This window comes from Lathyrus oleraceus, chromosome 1 (assembly GCF_024323335.1).
Source record: "Lathyrus oleraceus cultivar Zhongwan6 chromosome 1, CAAS_Psat_ZW6_1.0, whole genome shotgun sequence".
Lineage (NCBI taxonomy): Eukaryota > Viridiplantae > Streptophyta > Magnoliopsida > Fabales > Fabaceae > Lathyrus > Lathyrus oleraceus.
The window spans coordinates 265,995,349-266,019,904 of record NC_066579.1 but is presented as its reverse complement, the minus strand read 5'-3'; the positions used below and the strand labels follow the sequence as shown (position 1 = coordinate 266,019,904).

The window sequence follows — 24,556 nt, the reverse complement described above, 5'->3', positions numbered from 1 at the left end:
CCACATTGTACTTGTATTGCTTGACGAAAGCTTCGCCAAGGTCGTTGAAAGACCGGATGTTGACACTGTCCAGGCTCATGTACCATCTGAGCGCGGCACCAGACAAACTGTCTTGAAAATAATGGATCAAGAGTTGATCATTATCAGTTTGTGTTGACATCTTCCTGGCGTACATGACCAGGTGAGCTAGTGGACAGGTGTTCCCCTTATATTTTTCAAAGTCTGGGACCTTGAATTTAACTGGTATCTTGACACCGGGAACTAGACAAAGTTCAGCTGCAGACTTGCCGAAGAGATCTTTGCCTCTAAGAGTCCTCAATTCCTTTCTCAGCTCAAGGAATTGATCGTTCATTGCATCCATTTTCTCGTGAACATCTGAGCCCTCAGAAGCTTCAGAGTGATAGATGGTGTCGTCTACCCTAGGCATGGTATGCACGACAGGAGGAACGGGAATAGGGACCGGGCTAGATGCCGGCATTTGTGCAAATGTTGGAGCTGGCAGATCAGGCATGAAGCCTGGAGGCATCCCCCAAGGAAAACCGGGAGGCATAGCATTAGGCTGATGGGCACTGACTGGCACCGTTGAAGTAGCCACTTCGGAAATAACAGTCCGCTGAACGGGAGTTATTGGCTGAGGAGCAGGCTGATTCTGGGCAGCGAGAAGTTGCTCCATCAAAGCGCCAAGTCTGGCGACCTCATCTCTCAGACTCTGGTTCTCTTGCTCCAACTGCTCCATGATTCTGGCAGAGTTGACTCTCGTATAATACCGGTGAGTCAGCTTGTCTTCAAAATAAATGAAGAGCAAAGGTTAGAACCGGAAGACCAGAAAAATGGGTACCTGTTTATGCAAGAATGATGCATGAAATGCTTGTGCAAATGCTTGATTTTCAAGGAACCCTTAGGGTATTGTTTGCAATATTTTGAATATTTAAACAATTTAATTGCTCATGGAAAATATTTCATTCAAAATATTAAGACAAAGAAGTACAGCATTCTTTTAATTATTACAAAGAGGAAAGGTAAATGACATCCTATGGATCCCTATTAGCTCGGGATGCTGGAAGACGAGAAGTGCACAACTTCTTGATCTCTCTCTCATAGGCAGCCTCCATATCAGCTTTCTCCTTTGCAAGTCGATCATACTTCCTCTTCCAGAATTTGGAAGACTGAGGAAGCAGAGAAGTCCAAGTGTCGTTCGGATCGTCGATCACTCGGTGCTCGAGAAATTCAATCATAGCATCCTTCTCCTTGAGTTGCTGCAGCAATTCCTCCCTTTCACGGATCCAAGCACGCGAAAGGTCTTCTTCTCTTAACTCCTCTACACGTTGGGTAGGGAGGGTTGAAGGCCCAGCCACATCCAACAGTGTAGGTCTTGGATGATCATACGGCATCAGGTAGGTAGCAGCCCTCTGTCTGACCCAAGAGGTGTATGGCTCCAAAGCAATGCAGTTCTTCGGACCCAACTCATTCCTACTCTTCTTGTGAATACTGCGCCATGCACGGACAAATCTGGCTTTCAGGCCTTGGGGATCTTTACCCTCCTGAAAGAACACACCTTCTAACAGGATGCTATTAGGTTTATCCTTTAGGGGGAACCCAAGCTGACGACGTGCGAGAATAGGATTGTAGGTAATCCCACCACATGTACCGAGAAGAGGCACATTAGGGAATTCCCCACAATAGTCGATGATCTGAACGGTATCATACACGCGATCATACCAGGTGATATCATCATTGGTGAGAGACATGAGTCTCTGAGACCACCGTAGACATCCCTTGTTCTCCTTGAAAGCAACTGTCTGCGGCAAGTGCGAAATAAACCACTTGTACAGCAGGGGTAAACAGCAGACAATGACTCCTCCATTCTTCATACTTCTCAGGTGCAAGGAGACATATGCATCACCCAACAAGGTCGGATATGGATTAAGGACTGAAAAGATCCTAATGGCGTTCATGTCCACGAACTTGTCGAAGTTGGGAAATAGCACCAATCCATAGATGAGTAACACAAATAGAGCCTCAAAGGCATCCTCACTCATGGCCTTCCCATAAAAGGTAGCTTGGGCAATGAGGAACTCGGAAGGAAAACCCTGAATTCCGCCTTTGGTAGTCAGATTAGCTCCAATCAGATCTTCATCTATGTGCAACAAGCTGGAAATCTCTCGAGCAGATGGAATACTCTCTAGGCCACTGAACGGCACTTGATCCAGAATCGGAATCCCAATAAGGTGAGAGTATTCTTCCAAAGTCGGCAGTAGCTGGAAGTCCGGAAATAAGAAGCAATGATGCAACGGATCGTAGAACTGAGCTAGAGTACTCATCAATCCTTCATCAACCTGAGTGGTGAGCAGAGGTAGAAGCTTCCCATAGCGAGCTTTGAAACCCAAGGGATCTAATACGTACGATGTCAGATTCCTTAACTCTTTTACATCAGGCTGCTTGAAGCTGTACTTCTTTGTATGCCTTTTCGGTCTTTCCATGTCTGAAAATTTTGCAAATAACCCTTTAAGTTCCTTGAAAATTTTCTCTTTTGATGACATGAATGCGGATGAATGCGTGAATGTATGAATGCAACAAACACACTCAAGGATCAAGCAAAGCACACCAAACAAAGGTCGTGGGAAAGCTCTGTGTATCCCTAATATCAATCATCCATTTTGGTGGATTTAGGTTTTCACCTTATCGACACCCAAGTTCCATTGATATTAACGGTACATGAATCGGTTCAAACATTCTTAATATCAACCAGCCGCTTTGATGGATTTTAGGTTTTACACCTGATCCGGGATCCATTGATATTAACAATGTTTGAACGACTCAACCACGAATCACGGGTTTGTTGAGAGTCACGAGCATGGAGTCTCGGTTAAGAATCACCCAAAGGGAGTGTACTAGGGTTTAAACCTGCCAGACATGTTCTATCAGAGGTTCCCATAATCATCGTTCCATCTTTCGAATATTATCGGAGGAACGAATACTCGTATTCCAAGAATATTCTCAAGAGAAACTCTTATGAGTGTAGTATCGCGTAACAATCGTATCAGAACTGACATCTGAACGACCTCCGCACTACGGTCCTAAAAATAGGCCAATATGGGTTTGGTAAACTAAGGTCCTTGGCTTCTGCGGAACATGATTGAAAGAATAATGCCTAACCACAAATAACTTGTGTGACATTATTAATTCAACATGACCTCCGCCAAGTGAATGGACTCGCAAGTCAACTGGCTAAGGAATACTCCACACCAGTCAACAAGACTATGCCATTCTCCTATCCTAGAGTGCACTCGAGTTCGGGTATAGAACTCATCTCACAGATCACCAAAGCAAACAGCAAATGTATATCAAGCAATTCACACATTACAATCAATACAGTGATCCCAAATTGTACAAAACTATGTCAAACAACAAATAATAGTATAGCACAACAAGGGTGAAAAGTAGGCAATACCACCAGGGATTTTGGTGAGATCTCCCCAGCAGAGTCGCCACTTTTCTGTAGCGGTGTATTCGTCGCTATATGATCTATCGATTAAATCATAAGCTAGAGATACATTGAAATTTTCGAGTCGCCACCGCACTTTTATTTATCCAAAGGACTGGCTAAAAAGCGAACAAAAGCCTAAGAAGTTTTACACGTAGAAAACTAATAAAAAGATCAGAGAGTCTGGGTAAGGGGTAAATTACGCAATGGGAAGGTGTTAGGCACCCATCACGTCCTAGGTACTCCTAGGGAGCCCTTTTCACACTTGTTGTATTAAATTGTTATTTGTTATGACAAAAATATTGTGCAAACATGATTGGGATGATGAGAAAGAATGTACATGTTAGTTATTGGGTTTGAACGGATGAACCCGCTGCCTACGTACCTTCCATCAAAGGTAAGGATCAAAACGCCGTAGTTCGGCTAAAAGATTTCCAAAAGTTGGTGGATTCAGTTTTAAACACAAGCACTGAGGCTTTTCATTATCAATGGGAGAACACTCGACCAAAAACAACATCCACCATGCGAGGATAGCTTCGACGTACTAGAGGGGTTAGCCCTGTTTGAAGTACGGAAGTCTTACTGTCGACTCACTAAGGATAGGCAAGATTTACATCAACCACAATGATAATTGAAACCTATGGCTAATGTGAAAAGATTAACAATGGACAGAGCCAAAACAAGTGAATGAGTGAAGTTAATTGATTGTGATTATGAAAAATGGAGTCAAAATATGATTAAGATTGATTCAAAGAAGTGTTATGAAATGGAGTTTGAAAAAAAGTCAAGGACTTGAGTCCAGGTTTTTAATTTGAAAACATGAAGATGTTTGCACAATATCTATGTCAAGTTTGAAAGGAAAGTGTGAAAAGGTTTAGGACATAATGGGGATGAATGGATGGAGGTGGAAAGTAAAACTTCTTAGAAGGTTCACTTCTTGAAATCATATGGGAGATGATTCAAGTGTGTCCTTTGGAATAGCAATGAATAATAATAAACAAACAAAGCAAAAGAAAAGCGGATATCGGATGCCAATCACTGGGCTTATACCAATCTCCTAAAACAGAACGGGATATCAGAGGCCACTCTATGGACTTACACTAATCTCCACAGGCAAAGAAATAAAAGCGGATACCGGATACCAATAGATGGATTTACACCAGTCTCCTAAAACAGAATAGGATATCAGAAGCCACTCAATGGACTTACACTAATCTCCTCAAAAGAAAACGAAGATGAAACATCGGAATCACCTGCCAATCTATCTGGACTTAGGTTAACTCCACAGTATGGTCCTAGGAAATCCAATGCCACATTACGGGGACTTACAATGGATCCTCACATACAAGAACAAAAGCAACAATATGATCACAGGAATGCAAATGCCAGCTTACAGGGACTTATAATTGCAACCTCTCATACAAACAGATAAAACAAACTTATGATCACAGGAAAGCAGATGCCAACTTACAGGGACTTATAACTGCAACCTCACATAAACAAACAAACCAAATTGTGATCACAGGATAACAGATGCCAACTTACAGGGACTTATAACTGTATCCTCACATACAAACAGATAAAACAGAAGATATGAGTGACCAATGAGGTCTTACACTCTATCCTTCCATATCATAGGAGCAAATGCCAAAGCAATGGACTTACAATTGTCCTCAATGGGTAAGCAACAATGATAGCATCATAAAGACAAATGATATGATCATGCACTAATGGCAATTGATGATGATAAATGCATAACATACAAGCAAACATGTGCATATGAAGCAATCAATCAAACAATGAATATCAAACAGCACACTCTATAGCCAAACAAAGGGGGCTCACACAAGAGGGTTTGACTATGAAAGTCCACTGTAATAGGTAAAGGTCGCTCTTAACCTTGCCATTGAGAGGCTAAGGTAAAGCAGATGAATAGGAGATGAGGGGTGTGCCTCATTGCTTCTATCCCTGATCAGGGAGAGCATTAAATAATAGAAAGTGGGGGAGTTCAGAAAGATGGAACTCTTTCCCCATTATTGACTCGATTGATCTTGGGTTTTTATCTCAATGCTTCAACCATGTAATGGGAGCAAAGAGAGGACACACTGAATAGTGGGGGATATATTGCTTATCCCTACCTTCCACCAATTGCCTTACTTGAAGGACTTTTCCTGCTTGGGACAATTTTAAACACACACAGGCATTGCCTCTTAAGGAGGACTTCAGATAGTTTGCCCGGTCAAATAACAGACCGGGTCTCCAGACTACATGAAGAAGAAGTAATTATACCTCAAAGCAAATGCTAAATAGCAAGGCAAGCAACTAAAGCAACTAAGGTGTACCTGAAAAAGTCAAACTTATTAGTAAACAAGTCAACAGTTCAAACCAAAAGAAATGGATAAACAACAGTCAACCATAAACAAAGGTGCCAAGGCACAAAGCCAAACTCATATGAGTCACACCTACAAAACAAGGGTTAGCACAATATATATAATCCGACTCAATCAAATTTGAATGACCTTTGAGGCATTGGTGCTTAACCTGAAACAATAGCTCAATTGTAAGCTCAAAAGACCACTAGGACTAGCCTAGGGTCAAAGATGAAACAAAAAGTCAAAACAGCAAAGAAAAGTCAACCAAAGTCAAGGTCAAACAATTAGTAAGCAATCACAATTGGGCCCACATTCAAACCATGCATTATTATCATTTCATGAACATTTGAAGTCAAAGTAAGGCAAATGAAAGCTCAAAGAAGTCAACAGAATGACTTGCATCAAAAGTCAACCCAAACAATCTCAAAAATTATCAAATAAATCACATTCAATCCTAACATCTAGCATGGCAAGCATGTCAAATTTCAATGCATTTGGATGAGAGGAAGGCAGTCAATTAAAATCAAGAAGTCAACATAATTTCAAGCATGCACAATGAAGGTCAACAAACATGGGTCAACTTCAAAAAATCATATCAAATTGAAAACAGATGAGAAATGGATGGGATCAACACCAATGCAAAGCTCAAGATGTCTAGTTATCACATATGAAATTTCATGATCATACAATAAGATATGAGAATTTCCCAAATGAAATGGCAATGTGTAGCACAAAAAGTCAACACTTGACTAGGCAGGGAAGAAAATTCACAAACAAATGGAAAACAGCATGATTAAATCCCAGAAAATTCATACACAAACCAGACATGTAAGAGATCATTCATGCAAAATTTGGGGTCATTTGGAGGCCAGGAGACATGTGAACAAAAATCAAGAAAATGCACATCATTGGTGTGACACAAATTGTCACACCCTAGTTCAAAAATTCATATCTAGCAACCCACAAATGATAAATGCACAATCTTTACATGGAAACAAAGATTAATGAGTCTAGTTTCACCACAAAAAATTTCAGGCTCAATGGATACATCATGACAATTTCACAAAAGGAATGGCAATGGGTATCAAATGTGCATACATGTTGGAAAACCAATTACCAATTAAAATCCAGCCAATGAAAAATTAATTAAAAATCATAATCAAATACTAGACATCCATGTGAAGATGATGGAAAAATTTTCAATATTTTTGGAGTTCAAATGAATGAGAAATGAATTTTGCAAGTTGGATGAATAATTGGAGCAAGCATGATCAAATAACATGGTTTTAGTGAGTCAACAATGGTCAGCGTGGCATATTTGTAAATAACGAGCCACTAATCCAAAACGCTGCGTTTTGGTACACACAACGAAATGTTGTGATTGGCTACCAGCCAATGAAACAGTGCACGGCCAATGGATGTTCATTTTCTGGGTTTAACAAAACCCTAGGGTTTATGCAGCATGGCCATGGCATCTTCATACAAGTTCAATCAACACACGAATCTCAACACCATTAAACAGATATCATGGCATTGGCAAGCAGTATGGCACTAACATCTAACAACAATACTCCAAACATGATCATGGAAAAAAAATCTGGAAAAACATGTAGAGTTCATGAACAGCAGGGTGTCTTCATCATCAACATCTAAACATGAGCAAAAATCAAAGTGCCCAGAAATCCAAATCAACCATACTAATAGCATCATCATACATATCAAGTAACAAGAATATAGCATCACATTTCAATGAATCAATGCAAGCATGGCAAATCGAGCAAAAGTTCATTTGTACAAAAAAAAGAGATTCAGATTTCTCCATCAGAAGACCACCATTTCAAGCAAGCTTTAGTTCATTAGAATCAGCATAAGAAGATCTTTCATAAACATATCATGGCAAGGCAAATGGTGGAGGTCGATTACTTACTTGATTTTGAAGCAATTTGTAAAACAGTGATGTATTGATGGATATGAGTGCAAACAGATGCAGGCAATGCTTGGTAATGAAGGATGATGAAGCTTTTTCAGTTCAAGAATGCTTGGAACTCCTCAAATCTCCTTTCACCATTGTTATGCTCTTTGAAAACAGAACAAGGAAGGGGCTGTGCAGATGATGATTGGTGATTCACAATGCCTCACAAGGTCGTCCAGGTGATGGAAGAAGCAAGAACAACTCGGGCTCTTTGAAGATTTTGAGTAGAAAAGCCAAGTGAGCAAAAATGCAAGAGTGAGGGAATGAAGTTTTTTGGTCGAGGCTGCTGTATGTCTCTTGGTCTCTAGGGTTGGAATCTGGCAGAAAAATGACTTATATGTGACTGTTTAGAGTTGGTTAATCAAATGCTAAGCTTGTTTAGCTTAAATGAAGCATTTTGCATTTTTACTAATTGGCACATAAGTGGAAATGGAGGGTGTAATCTGCCACGAATTGGGCTTGGTACCAGCTGTACACAGACCAATACTCTTGTTGTTTTCTGTTGCTCATGAAGTGCTGTCCTTGCTTTTACTTAATGAAGCTATTTTGCATATTTTCCAATTTTGCATTTTGGTCCAAAATGATGGTATGATGAAAGCATGAGCATGAATTTAAGCTTGGAGCAAGTTTCAAATAACATATGAAGCAAATCCCAATTGGCCAAATGGAGAAAAAACCAATAATTCAAAAAGTCAAACTTGAGTCAAACTTGATTTTTAAATGAAATAGGTCAAAAAATGCCATTTTGATTGGCAAGGTTTTGGTGGATGAAATTTATATTTTTGGAAAGAGGAGGAAAAATGTGGTTTGTAGGAAAAAACCCCACCAAATTTGGCCTTATGGTTCATGAGTTATGGCTCTTTTGAAGTTCAAAAATTGGTGAAAATGAATTGATCATATCTTGACAACCACACATGGGATTTGGGTGTTCTTGGACTTTTTGAAAATGGGAGAACAAGATCTTCAACTTTCATGTTGGGCAAAAATTCTTTTGGAGCTTGTATCATGATGTAAGTTTAAGATCAAGAAGTTTCCATTTTTGGCAGTTGAAATTATAGGTCCACTTTCTATTTTGGGAAATTTTCTTGTTTGACTTGATTTTCTTCCATGATGAGGTTTGACATGATAGATGAGGCTTGTATAAGCATGAATGAACTCCTTCAAATCAATTCTATCCATCAAATCATTGATTAAATCCACAATTGACCAAGTTTGACTTTTCTAGGGTTTTGGATGACTGAAGTATCTCTGATGAATTCCAAACCCTAATTCCTTGAGACCTTAACTTCAAATGATGTCCCAAGATGTATGAACTCTTGATTATGGATCATGGTGCCCAAATTCTGCAAGAATGGCCACCATCCATTGCTTTGACTGACTGTTGACTGTCTTTGACCTAATTGCTGATGATTGCTTCAACTGCAAGCAACAAGGTTAGACTGACAATATTTTTGTACTTGGGAATGATAAACATATGAAAGCAAAGATATACAAATGCAAAGTATGCTTGGTGATCAAGAAACAAACCACAAGGCAACCTACCCACTAGGAGGGAGACAAAGGCATGCAATGATCCTTGAGGCCATGATATGATATGATATGGGCCATGAGGGATCTTAGGGCCCAAAATTGGGGTCTTACAATATGATGCATAAAGAGATTGAATTTTATGTTGATGATATGATTGCTAAATCAAGTGATTAAGAAGAACATGTTGAGCATTTTTTGAAGTTATTCCAATGTTTGAGGAAGTACAAACTCCGCTTGAATCCCAATAAGTGTACGTTTGGTGTTCGTTCTAGTAAGTTGTTGGGCTTTATTGTCAGTGAGAAGGGTATTGAGGTTGATCCTGCCAAGGTCAAAGCAATACAAGAAATGCATGCGCCTAAAACTGAGAAGCAAGTCAGAGGTTTTCTCGGCCGCTTGAATTATATCTCAAGATTTTATCGCATATGACTGCCACATGCGCGCCTATATTCAAGCTTCTTCGAAAAGACCAGTCTTGTGATTGGACCAAAGATTGCCAGAAAGCTTTTAATAGTATCAAAGAATATTTGCTTGAGCCTCCGATTTTGTCTCCGCATGTTGAAGGAAGACCCTTGATCATGTATTTGACTGTGCTTGATGAGAGTATGGGTTGTGTTCTTGGTCAGCAAGATGAATATGGAAAGAAAGAATATGTAATTTACTACCTTGGTAAGAAATTCACCGACTATGAGACTCGGTATTCTATGTTGGAAAAGACGTGTTACGCATTGACTTGGGCTGCTAAGCGTCTGCGCCAGTATATGCTGAATCATACTACTTGGTTGATAACCAAAATGGATCCAATCAAGTATATTTTTGAGAAGATTGCTTTAACTGGAAGGATTTCCCGTTAGCATATGTTGTTATCCGAGTATGATATTGAATACCAATCTCAAAAAGTGATTAAAGGTAGTGTCTTGGCTGACCATTTGGATCACCAACCAATTGAAGATTACCAGTTAGTGTAGTATGATTTTCCTGACGAAGAGATTTTGTACCTGAAGATGAAATATTGTGATGAACCATTGCTTGAAGAAGGGCCGAAACCTGGTTCCCGTTGGGGCAATGATTGTTACTCCTCAAGGCACTCATTTTCTGTTCACAGCTAGATTAACTTTCAAGTGTACAAATAACATGGCTGAGTATGAAGCTTGCATTATGGGGTTTGAAGAGGCCATTGATCACAAAATAAAATATCTTGACGTCTATGGAGATTCGGCTTTTGTGGTGAATCAAATCAAAGGTGAATGGGAGACGAATCAACCCGGTTTGATACCATATAGAGACTATGCGAGGAGGATTTCAACTTTATTTACAAAGGTTGAGTTTCATCATATCCATCAAGATGAAAACCGGATGGCAGATGCTCTTGCAACATTGGCTTCAATCATCATGGTGAAATTTTGGAATGAAGTTCCCAATTTGACCGTGATACGTCTTGATAGATCAACTCATGTATTTGTTGTCGAAGAAGTCAAAGATGAAAATCCGTGGTATTATGATATAAAATGTTTCCTCCAAAGTCAAATTTATCCGTTTGGGGCATCTTTGAAAGATAAGAAGACTTTGAGAAGATTAGTTGGCAACTTCTACCTGAATGGTGATGTGCTTTACAAGAGAAACTTCGATATTGTTCTGCTCAGATGCGTGGATAGACATGAAGCAGACTTATTGATGATTGAAGTTCGTGAAGGTTCCTTTGGTACTCATTCCAATGGACATGTTATGGCAAAGAAGATGTTGAAAGCATGTTACTATTAGCCGACAATGGAATCTGACTATTACAAGTTTATGAAGAAATGCCATAAGTGTCAAATCTATGCAGATAATATTCATGTTCCTTCGACACTGTTGAATATCATTTCCTCTCCATGGCCTTTCTCCATGTTGGGAATTGATATGATTGAGCCCAAAGCTTCGAACAGACATCATTTTATTCTAGTGGCTATTGATTATTTCACAAAGTGGGTTGAAGCGGCATCATATGCAAATGTAACCAAGCAAGTTGTTGTGAGGTTTATCAAGGATCAGATTATATGCCGGTATGGTGTGCCAAGTAAGATCATTACTAATAATGGATCGAACTTGAAAAACAATATGGTGGAAGCCCTTTGCAAAGACTTTAAAATTGCACATCAAAATTCTTCTCCCTACAGACCTAAGATAAATGGGGCCGTTGAAGCTGCAAATAAGAACATTAAAAAGATCATTCAGAAGATGGTTGTTGATAACACGAAATTATATCACATTTTAGGACTTAATTCAATTAAATTATATTATTATTTACTTTAAATTATTTCATTTTATCAGATATTACGCGGTATTTCCTTCCTATTTATCTCAGGTATCTATTTGAAGCAAAAGTAAAAAAAGGAAGAAAAGGAGGTGTAAAAAGAAGTTTCTGGAAACAAATAGCAAAAGCCAAGCCCAGCCCAAAGAAGGCACAGGCGTTGTGCCTGTGACGAGCGTCACAGAGGTTGTGACGAGCGTCACGCTATATGCACTTGTGTGACGAGCGTGACACATGGTGTGACGGACGTCACACCATTCCCCTATATTTGAGGCACAAGGAACGCTTCAGAGACGTTGAGAGAGAGTTGAGCCCTATTTCCACGCCCAACTATTCTGCACGTTGAAGACTTTTTGACGCGGAAGCAGTTGCAGGAGGTGGCATATAAATAGTAGCTTTTTGGAAAGCTCAGGGTTCCACGCCTTTTTCCGGATTTTTGTCGTTTTCGTATTCTTTCTTTTTCCAGCAGCTTAGGCATATTTTTACAGTATTACTTTGACAAATTTTTATATTGTTTTCCTTTTGCAATTCTATTTTCTTTTCCAGCTCTTAATTAATTTTTCGCACAATAGTTTCTACACCGGAAACTATTGTGTACCTTTTACCGGATCTAACCTTACGTTAGAATCTAGTTTTTTTTATTCCTTCGTTTTATTTTTCTGCCTGATTGAAGAACTCAAGAACAAATCCAACCGGTCTGTGGTGGAGTGTTCAAGACTGCTATTTAATTATTCAGGTTCTTTATTTATTTGTTGAATTTATATATGCTTGTTTTTATTATTAATTTTTGCTGCTTGCCTGTGATGAATCTGTTTATGCATGTTATTTATTTAAGTCTGTTTAGCATGTCTGGCTGATTTATTTAGGTATCGGTATGTAAAGTAAGCGGAATGAAGGAATCAAAACTCAGTTGGTTTAATTAAGTTTAAAATTAAAATCACTCTTTTTACGGTCTCAATTTACCGGTTTAACAACAAAGCTTTTGTACGAAAGTAAAAGACATAAAGAAGTTAAAATCAATAGAGCGAGAGTTTGAGGTTTTGACTGGACAGTGTAAATTGGACATTAATTCTAGATCAGGGCGAGAGCAATTTTTAGAGTTAATTAAATTCTAACCTTTTTCAAAAAGTATTTTTAAAGATTGAATGTGAGGGCGAGAGTTAAGCATTTGAGTTTAATTATATAAGCTAAGTCAACAGAGCGAGAGTTTGAGATAAGGGTGTTTAAACGATTAGTGTTTTCTTAAAAAGAGTTTCTACGGATTCTACTGTTTTCAAAAAGTGGTTTTTGACTTAACTATAAGTGACAGCTACGTTAATATAAAATCATAGTTTATTCAACAGAGCGAGAGTTTGAGATAAAACTTTTAACCAATAGCGTCAACTGAAAAGATTCATTTTAAAACCAAGAAACCAATAAAGAATTGATTCCCTAATTACGACGAATTACATACCGATATCCGCTTATTAGATATTAATTTTAGATCTTATTTTAGTTTTAGCTTCCCCCCCCCCCCCCCCAACAATCAAAGTATTACCTGCCTTAGCTTTACGAAGTAACCTTAGATAACGGTATATCGATTCATAAGTCCCTGTGGGATCGATATCTTTTAAAACTACGCGATAGAACTGTGCACTTGCAGTTTATACCCCAAATTCGACTCATAAAGTCGCGATCAAGTTTTTGGCGCCGTTGCCGGGGACTTTTATTTAGTCGATATCGTAACTCTCCTGTTACGCTGTAGAGACTAAGGCTTTTCTTTTTCTTTTCTTTCTTTCGTTGATTTGTATGCCACGCACTCGCTCTCAAGGCGAATCGCTCTACTTACGAATCAACGATATCGAACTATATCTCCGAGTCTTACGACGAATTCGGGAATATCGTGCTGCAAACAATCTACCTCCTGTAGAACTTCCTGATTTCAAAAATATTTTCCCTTCGATACCCGAGATGGCAGAACCAACTCGTGCTCTTAGAGATTACGCCGCTCCATCGCAAGATGAACCGCATTCAAGTATTGCTCCGCCCGCAATCGAAGCAAACAACTTTGAACTCAAACCTTCACTGTTGCAGGCAGTGCAATAGAACCAATTCTCTGGGAATCCTACCGAGGATCCTAACCTTCATTTATCCGTATTTGTCCAATACGCTGATACTGTTAAAGCTAATGGTGTCACTTCAGAGGCAATTCGACTTCGTCTTTTTCCTTTCTCACTAGAAGATGGCTTCAATCTCTTCCTTCCAACTCAGTCACCACATGGAACGAGTTGAAGAAAGTTTTTCTTGCTCGATATTTTCCGCCAAGCAAAACAGCTATGTTAAGAGCCCAAATAAATGGATTTAAACAGAAAGATAACGAGTCTCTTTTCGAAGCATGGGAAAGATACAAAGACATGATGAGACTTTGTCCACACCATGGTTTAGAAGACTGGTTAGTAATTCATACATTCTATAATGGTCTCCTGTACAACACGAGGTTAACAATAGATGCCGCCGCCGGTGGCGCGCTAATGAACAAACCTTATGCAGACGCTTACCAACTTATCGAAAGCATGGCTCAAAACCACTATCAGTGGGGAACCGAACGAACAATGGTGGAAAAACCTCAAACGAAAACTGGCATGTACGAGATAAGTAACCTTGATCATGTTAATGCAAAAGTGGATGCTCTGGTCCAGAAAATTGAAAGTTTAAATGTATCACCTCCAGCCACAGTAGTTGCCATAACTCAGAATTGCGAAGTCTGTGGAATCCAAGGTCACACTCCTGCAGATTGTCAACTCCTAACAGGAATCCAAGCAGAGCAAGTAAACTATGCTCAAGGAAGCCCCTATTCGCATACCTATAACTCAAATTGGAAGAATCATCCAAATTTTTCATATAAGAGTAATAATGCTCTATACGCACCTGGACAATCTCCAAATCAAGCCCCAGCTATACCTCCGGGATATCAGAAGCCGACCCCATCTACACCTAACAATAACGCCCCTAGGAAATCCAACTTGGAAATCATGATGGAGAACTTTATAGCTTCTCAACAGCAAACCAATAAAGATTTCTTAAACCAGAATGTACACACTGGCGAACAAATTAAACAACTAGCAAGTAAAGTAGATGCCCTGGCTACTCATAACAAAATGCTGGAAACGCAAATATCACAAGTAGCTCAACAACAAGCGCCTACTGCTGCCCCAACTGGTACATTTCCTGGCCAACCCCAACCTAACCCAAGAAGCCACGCTCATGCAATTATACTGAGAAGTGGAACGGAAGTGGAAGGACCGTCTGACCCAAGGATAGAAAACCAAAACTCTGAAAGGTCAACTGAGGAAAGTGAACCTAAGGAAAAGGCAGAGAGTAATAAGGAAACCGTAGAAAAGAATGAACCTTATGTACCTCCACCACCTTATAAACCACCTATCCCTTACCCTTAAAGGCTTGTTAAAACCAAAGATGCGGGCCAATTTAAAAAATTTGTCGACCTACTAAAACAATTAAACGTCACTATTCCGTTTACAGAAGCTATTACGCAGACGCCCTCATATGCCAAGTTTTTAAAAGAAATTCTTTCTAATAAAAGGAAACTTGAAGATAGCGAAACCGTTACACTTACTGCTGAATGTAGCGCTATAATACAGAATATGCCTCCTAAACTTAAAGACCCAGGTAGTTTCTCTATACCTTGTCACATAGGAAAATTTGTCATAGACAAAGCCTTATGCGATTTGGGAGCCGGTATTAGTGTTATGCCTTTATCCATATGCAAGAGACTTGAAATGGGAGAATTAAGACCAACTAAAATGTCAGTGCAACTAGCAGATCGTTCCGTAAAATATCCTGTAGGAATTCTTGAAAACGTTCCAGTGCGCATAGGTCAATTCTACATTCCAACTGATTTTATAATTATGGATATTAGAGAAGATGAAGTTACCCCCATTATACTGGGAAGACCGTTCTTAGCAACCGCCGGTGCAATCATAGACGTAAAACGAGGACGACTCACTTTCGAAGTAGGAGAAGAGAAAATTGAGTTCATCCTTTCCCAATTTTTGAAAGCACCTGCAATAGAAGATACATGTTACTTCATGGATATCATCGATGAATGCATAAAAGAAACGGAGTTAGAAAAAGACAAATCATCTGACTACCTTGTAGAAGAAAAACTTAACCAATGTTTAGCAATAACACCGGACCCTATGCAATGCCTCAAGAAACCAACCTTAGACCTTAAAACACTTCCCAAGAATCTGAGATATGAATTCCTAGACTTAGAGCTTGAACGACCAGTGATAGTTAATGCTGACCTAGGAACACTCGAAATAGAAAAACTCCTACATATCTTAAGAAAATATCCAACCGCACTAGGTTACAACATCACCGATCTTAAAGGAATAAGTCCTTCTATTTGTATGCACCGCATCATGTTAGAAGAAGACTGTAAAACTTCTAGGGAACACCAGAGAAGACTAAACCTGATCCTAAGTGAGGTAGTGAAGAAGGAAATAACCAAGTTATTAGAGGCAGGTATCATATATCCTATATCTGATAGCAAATGGGTTAGTCCTGTACACGTAGTACCAAAGAAAGGAGGCATAACAGACATTGAAAACGAAAAAGGAGAAACTATAACCAAACGAATCGAATCGGGATGGAGAATGTGCATTGACTATAGGAAACTAAACAAAGCAACCCGAAAAGATCATTTCCCTTTACCATTCATTGACCAAATGTTAGAACGATTAGCAAAACATTCACATTTCTGCTATCTAGACGGTTACTCAGGTTTCTTTCAAATACCAATTCACCCTGATGACCAAGAAAAGACAACGTTCACGTGCCCTTTTGGTACCTTCGCTTATAGACGAATGTCGTTTGGCTTGTGTAATGCTCCTGCAACTTTCCAAAGATGCATGATGGCAATATTCGCCGATTTTCTAGAAAACATCATGGAAGTATTTATGGATGACTTTTCCGTATGCGGACAAAGCTTTGAAGAATGTCTTGAAAACCTAGAGAAAGTTCTAGAGCGATGTGTAAAAGTAAACCTAGTACTTAATTGGGAAAAATGCCACTTTATGGTACAAGAAGGAATTGTTTTAGGACACATCATCTCAAATAGAGGAATTGAAGTAGACAAGGCCAAAATAGAGGTAATCGAAAACCTTCAACCTCCGAAGACTGTGAGAGAAGTACGAAGCTTCTTAGGACATGCCGGTTTTTACCGACGATTCATTAAAGACTTCTCTAAAATAACTAAACCGTTGACCGGATTATTGATGAAAGATGCTGAATTCATATTCGACAATAAATGTTTAGAAGCATTTCAAACGCTTAAACAAGCACTGATCTCCGCACCCATAATGCAGACACCAGATTGGAATGAACCATTCGAAATAATGTGTGATGCCAGCGATTACGTTGTAGGTGCTGTCTTAGGACAACGAAAAGATAAAAAGCTTCATGTTATATATTACGCAAGTAGAACTCTAGATGAAGCACAAATGAATTACGCCACAACCGAGAAAGAACTTCTAGCAGTAGTGTTTGCGCTAGATAAATTTCGTTCTTACTTAGTCGGAGCCAAAATAATCATCTACACTGACCACGCTGCTATCAAATACCTCTTAACTAAAAAGGATGCAAAACCTAGACTCCTAAGATGGATCCTGTTACTACAAGAGTTCAATTTGGAAATCAAGGACAAGAAAGGAACTGAAAATGTAGTAGCAGATCACCTCTCTAGACTTGAGAACCTTGAACCGGAAAGAACAACAATTAACGATGATTTCTCGTACGATAAGCTTATAGCTACTTTAGAAGAAAATAACGCTGATAAACAGGTAGAAACTACCTTAGCAATATCTGTTACACCGTGGTACGCTGACCTCGTCAATTATTTAGCTGCCGGAATAGTTCCATCTACCTTATCGTACCAACAGAAGAAACGATTCTTCTATGATATAAAACAATATTACTGGGATGACCCCTTACTTTTTAAAAGAGGTCCCGATGGTATTTTCCGTCGGTGTATACCCGAAGAAGAGGTAGAAAGTATAATCAAACACTGTCACTCCGCTCCTTATGGTGGACACGCAAGTACATCCAAGACCTGCTCTAAAATCCTACAAGCCGGTTTTTATTGGCCAAGTATATGGAAGGATGTACATGCAACTATTAAGAAATGTGACAGATGTCAACGCACAGGAAACATATCTAGACGTGACGAGATGCCACAAAAGGGCGTTTTGGAAGTCGAGATTTTCGACGTGTGGGGAATAGACTTCATGGGACCTTTTCCATCCTCTTTCGGCAACAAATACATACTCGTGGCAGTTGACTACATATCAAAATGGATTGAAGCTATAGCTTCTCCAACAAACGACACACGAGTAGTAACTAGACTCTTTAAGAATATAATATTTCCAAGGTTTGGTGTCCCAAGAATAGTTGTCAGTGATGGTGGATCGCATTTCATATCCAAAGTACTCGAAAAACTACTGCTTAAGTATGGCGTAAGACATAGAGTAGCGACACCTTACCACCCTCAAACCAGTGGGCAAGTGGAAGTATCTAACAGAGAGATCAAACAGATACTAGAAAAAACAGTCGCCACTTCAAGGAAAGACTGGTCATTGAAATTACCAGAAGCTTTATGGGCATACCGAACTGCTTACAAAACACCCATAGGGACAACCCCATTTAAGCTAATTTATGGAAAATCCTGTCACCTCCCGGTAGAATTAGAACATAAAGCCTATTGGGCTATTAAAAATCTAAATTTAAACTATAAAGCCACCGGTGAAAAGAGAATCCTTGATATAAGCGAATTAGAGGAACTCAGAAGAGACGCTTACGAAAATGCCAGAATCTACAAAGAAAGAACAAAACAATGGCATGACAAGCGCATATCAAGGAAAATCTTCAAACAAGGCGATACAATCCTTTTATTTAACTCCAGACTAAAGTTATTTCCGGGAAAACTACGATCTAGATGGTCAGGTCCTTTTCAAATCACTAATGTTTTTCCCAGTGGAGCAGTAGAAATTAAAGGTAAATCTATGGAACCATTTACCGTAAACGGGCAACGTCTAAAACATTATCACTATGCAGAAAACAATGAAGATTCGCAAGTCTTGCACTTAGACGAAATGCCTCCAGAAATCGTAGATTATAATTGATTGTTTTTATGTCGAGCTTGCGACATTAAACAAAGCGCTTAGTGGGAGACAACCCACAAATTATTTTATTATTCTATTATTATTTTTTTTTATTTTTTTTCTTCCTTAATTATTCTTTTAATTTCTGTTTAATATTCATTTTTAATTTATTAAAAACTTTTCTCTTCTTTCGGCATTTGGCCAAATCCTGACTAAAACTATTGTTTTTCTTTTCTCTAGCTAACACTAACCTGATGGGACATATTGATCGTATGGGTATCAAATTCAGAGGAACAGCTCAGAAACAAAAGTTTGAGGAACTAGCCACGAGAGAGATGCTACCTAGCCTGTATGCTGATGACTGGGCAATGACTGCCCTTGGACTAAGACAAAGTGTCCTGTATTTGCTGAATCAGATAGGGTGGGAAACCGCTCCTATCCGTAGACAGTTTGTCACTTACCGGAGACTGACTCTAGAATTCCTTAGTTCTCTGATCTATCTACCCAGCCATGGAAAAGGAATAAGCAGAGGTTTTATACAGTTCAGAATGTTTAACATGGAGTACCAATTTAATATTCAAGATTTTACCAACCTTTTAGGCTTCCCTACATCCTTTGACACATTCATAGTGAGCCAAAAGGAACTTTTAGAATATAGAGAACTTGAACACTTTTGGGGTAACTTGACTGGAAATGACGATCCCGAGGAACATGAGTTTCTCTCTGGAAACATACATAACCCGGCCTTTCGCTATTTCCATAAGATCCTGACCCACACCTTATTTGGGAAGAAGCCAAACAGTACCACAGTTTCACGTGATGAACTCTTCATCATATTTTGTGCTTCCCAGAACCGTCCAGTAAACGGTGCCACTTTTATGTTAGCAAATTTGGACCACCTTACCCAAGATGAGCGAGCACCAATCCGAATAGGCGGTTTGATAACTATGATAGGTAATGCTATTGGATTACGTCAGCCTATACTCGACTTAAGCCCTTTTTGTGGCATTACTACTATGAGTATACCCTTCCTCTTCAACACTTTGTTTATAGCAAACCTAGGGTCTGATGAGTTTGAGCTTATTATTGATAACCAAGTTCTTTGCCTATTCACCATACCCGATCCTAGGACTAGTGTTCACAACCGCAACAACTGGCTCTACAATCTGAACGAAACCCCCTCTCCTGCTAGATCCACTGAATCCATCCAGGACTATGAGATTTGTGATGACTATGAGACTTATGATGACCAAATTCCTTATGCTGAATCAGATCCTCAGACACCATCTGGATATCATGATATTGACCCTCCTCCTCAACCTGCTCAGACCGAAGAATCGGCAATACCCGGCCTTAGGCATCATATGCCCGGAACTGATTATAACACTGCCATGGAAGCTTTGATGTCAGAACAAGATGCCCTCAGAGAAGAGTTCACTAGCTTGAGGCACGAATTTCTGGGATACATGAACAGTATGACAAACTAGTTTCACGAGTTGCTATACCGTGTTAACTCCTTTGCTCCTCCGGCCAGAGATCGTGCAGATGGATAGAATTTATTTGTTTTTCTTAGTTATTTAGTCTTAAGCTAGATTAATTCGTTAATGTTATTTCAAATTATATTCGCATTTGTTTCCCTTTCGCACTTTTTGTTTTTCTCCTTGTTACATTATGATTATTTTATTGAAGCTATTTATTCATTTTATTATGTAATATCTATTATGCTCTCTACTGTTGCTGCCTACATGACTTATTCAAGAACAATATATATATGCATCATTGTGCAACGTAGAATGACGTGCAGGAAAATTAAATAGCAAAATAAAATAATCAAAAGCAAAACAAAATAATAAAAATAAATATATTACCAAAGTAACTATGAAGAACGCTAGCTGAAGCCTTGCCAAAAAGACTGGTTGACGAGCGTCACACAATCTATGACGAACGGCACGCCAAGTACTTGTGACGCCCGTCATGCATCTGTAACGAGCGTAACACCCTCCAGACTAGGTGAACGTTACAGTGCCGTTGGAGACGAACGTTACACCCTTCAACTTTTTATCTTCCCCATTTATTCACATTTACCCACATTTATTTACTTTTCAACCACCTCCTTTCCAATTTCCAAATTTCTTTCCTATAAATACCCACCAAACCTCCCTTCATTCACCACAAACCATTCTCTAATATCAAATACATTTCTTTTCTTTCCAAATTACTCCTTCAAATTCATTCATCACTATGGCGGAAAACCAGAATTTCGGAAATATCATCTTCCGATCCGAAGATGAAAATTATCAAAGGGAGCAATTCGAGCGTTTCCAACAGCGAGGCGTCGTCTCCACCAGGTATCCCGATTCAACTTGTTTACAACAATTAGGATTACTCCAAGGTATCGAGTGGATACTCCGCCTTGCCGACTTAACCTTCCTTTGCACTCATAATCAACCCACCTACCCCTCCCTAACCTTAGAATTCTTAAGTTCATACGACTACACCACTCCCGCCGGTGAGGACGAATTCTTAACCGGTACCGCAACCTTCCGTATGTTCAACATTGAGTACTCCTTAACCCAAAACCGATTGAGTACCATGCTACAATTTCCCATAGAAGGTCAGGTACACCCCAGAATACCTCCAAACTCAAACTGGAACACAGTTGCCGTTTTCGATCTTTTCAAGCGAATTTCCGGTATTGATGCCAACAACTGGGAAGAGCTCCTTCTTTCCCACATACATAACCCAACTATCCGGTACTTTATCCGCATCTTGCAAAACACCGTTTTTGGAAGACCGAACAACAGCAAGGTCAACTCAAAGGAGTTATTCTTCCTCCATTGCGTCTTCGAACCGGATACTAAGGTAAACGCCGCCTCCTTTCTATTTCATCATATCCGCACCTTATGTGCTAGAGGCCGGCAACCTTTTATAATTGGTGGATTAATCACCACCATAGCACTTGGCTTAAACCTAGGGGACCGACTCCAAACTTTAGAATCTTTACCTCCCCTATTTATGGATATAGGCTACTGTCGGTCCAGCCGCCTAATAAAGAACCGAATAGGCGGAAAATATTACCTTATGGTGAATAACCAGGCCGTCCCAAGCGTTGTTTTGCCCAACATTTCCCTAACCGATGTCACCAATCCCAACCGCCACCTCTATGATCTGAATGCTCCCGAAGCTACCGAGCCTTCGCATACAAACCCGTCTGCAGACGAGTTCGAAGAAATGGAGCAAGGTGATAACGCTCCTGCACAACAATCAGTTCCGCTCAACCCTTCCGATACTGCAGCTGGCCCATCCTCCCGACATCGTCGACGAAGAAGGCCTGCAACCAACGACGACATCATGGATGCTATTGATGGTATGCAAGCACAGAATGTCGAGATGATGCAAATGATGCGTCAAATGCAACAACAGCAGGAAGAGAGGAATACCATAACCAATCAGCGGTTCACTGAGTTGTTCAGCAGGTTCGACAACTTAGACTTACGTCAGCGATCACCAGGCCCAAGAACAAGAGGCGGAAGGCAACCTTAACTCTCCTTTTTCCTTTCTATTTCATATTTCATTTCGTTTCCTTAAAACATTGGGGACAATGTTTATTTTAAGTATGGGGGGAAAACCATGTTCTTTCTATCCTCCACTTTCCTTTTCAAGTATGTTATTTTCCCTTTCATTGTTATTTCCCTTTCTTATTATGAAAAAAAAATTATAATAATATATATTTATTTTAAGTCAAGTCCCTAGTGTGAAAAATTCTTATTATCTATTCCCCTCAATTTTCTTGAGCCATAACAGAAATTCAACACACCCGATAAGTATAAAGGTTGCTTATTTTATAAAACTTGAGTGAAATCAAAAACAAAAATTATTACCATAACAACGCTCTGAGAACCTCAACACGTTAGATCAGGATAAGCACCTATTATATCAAGTCCATGGACTTTTAACCTTATAGTAACCCCAAGTAGTTTATATGAGAAGTCAGCACCATCTTAATAGCAAACTACGTGGAGAGCCAATGAATATAAGTGAATGATTCCCAAAGTAACATAAAAAATATATATCAGGAAATGCACTAATTAAGTTAGGTGATCCTTACCAGATCATTTAATCTAAAGGTTGCAGATCATACAAAAGCATAATACGAGAGATCCATTATGAGTTGGTTCAGTAGGTATCTGGTACTGAACTTGGTAGGGCGGACTACGGTCCGATCCCCCGCAATTTGCAATGGACTGAATAACGAAGTTATCTGACTTATGTACCAGAACTTCTAGCAAAAAGGGGATCAGAATCACTAACCGGTTACTCCACTATGTGCGCGAAAAGATAAAGGGCTTAATGTGATTTCGCTAGAATGAAAACGGGTGAAATAAAGTAAAGGAACTAGGACAGCTATAAGGGCATTACTTGAACTAGTTTGCATAAGGTGAGGTTATCTGAGGTCGTGGCGGTGGTTGTCAATGTCAAGATTAAACTCAAGTCACTTCTAAACAAAGTTTACATGCAACCTAATACGAATCGATGCGTGTTTTGAAATTTCACCTAGCTAAAATTTTTAAGTTCTATACCGTATTTTGCTTGAGGACAAGCAAAGATCTAAGTATGGGGGAGTTTGATAACACAAAATTATATCACATTTTAGGACTTAATTCAATTAAATTATGTTATTATTTACTTTAAATTATTTCATTTTATCAGATATTACGCGGTATTTTCTTCCTATTTATCTCAGGTATCTATTTGAAGCAAAAGTAAAAAAAGGAAGAAAAGGAGGTGTAAAAAGAAGTTTCTGGAAACAAATAGCAAAAGCCAAGCCCAGCCCAAAGAAGGCACAGGCGTTGTGCCTGTGACGAGCGTCACAGAGGTTGTGACGAGCGTCACGCTATATGCACTTGTGTGACGAGCGTCGCACATGGTGTGACGGACGTCACACCATTCCCCTATATTTGAGGCACAAGGAACGCTTCAGAGACGTTGAGAGAGAGTTGAGCCCTATTTCCACGCCCAACTATTCTGCACGTTGAAGACTTTTTGACGCGGAAGCAGTTGCAGGAGGTGGCATATAAATAGTAGCTTTTTGGAAAGCTCAGGGTTCCACGCCTTTTTCCAGATTTTTGCCGTTTTCGTATTCTTTCTTTTTCCAGCAGCTTAGGCATATTTTTACAGTATTACGTTGACAAATTTTTATATTGTTTTCCTTTTGCAATTCTATTTTCTTTTCCAACTCTTAATTAATTTTTCGCACAATAGTTTCTACACCGGAAACTATTGTGTACCTTTTACCGGATCTAACCTTACGTTAGAATCTAGTTTTTTTTATTCCTTCGTTTTATTTTTCTGCCTGATTGAAGAACTCAAGAACAAATCCAACCGGTCTGTGGTGGAGTGTTCAAGACTGCTATTTAATTATTCAGGTTCTTTATTTATTTGTTGAATTTATATATGCTTGTTTTTATTATTAATTTTTGCTGCTTGCCTGTGATGAATCTGTTTATGCATGTTATTTATTTAAGTCTGTTTAGCATGTCTGGCTGATTTATTTAGGTATCGGTATGTAAAGTAAGCGGAATGAAGGAATCAAAACTCAGTTGGTTTAATTAAGTTTAAAATTAAAATCACTCTTTTTACGGTCTCAATTTACAGGTTTAATAACAAAGTTTTTGTACGAAAGTAAAAGACATAAAGAAGTTAAAATCAATAGAGCGAGAGTTTGAGGTTTTGACTGGACAGTGTAAATTGGAC

The 24,556-nt window shown here is 39.2% G+C and overlaps 1 non-coding gene across 1 annotated transcript; it reads right to left on the bottom strand.

The window, feature by feature from the left end:
• Positions 1-13,960: 13,960 nt before the first annotated feature.
• LOC127116107 (small nucleolar RNA R71) lies at positions 13,961-14,067 on the bottom strand. Its single transcript, XR_007801090.1, has one exon. It is a non-coding gene; the product is annotated as a small nucleolar RNA R71 (small nucleolar RNA).
• Between the last annotated feature and the right edge of the window lie 10,489 nt (positions 14,068-24,556).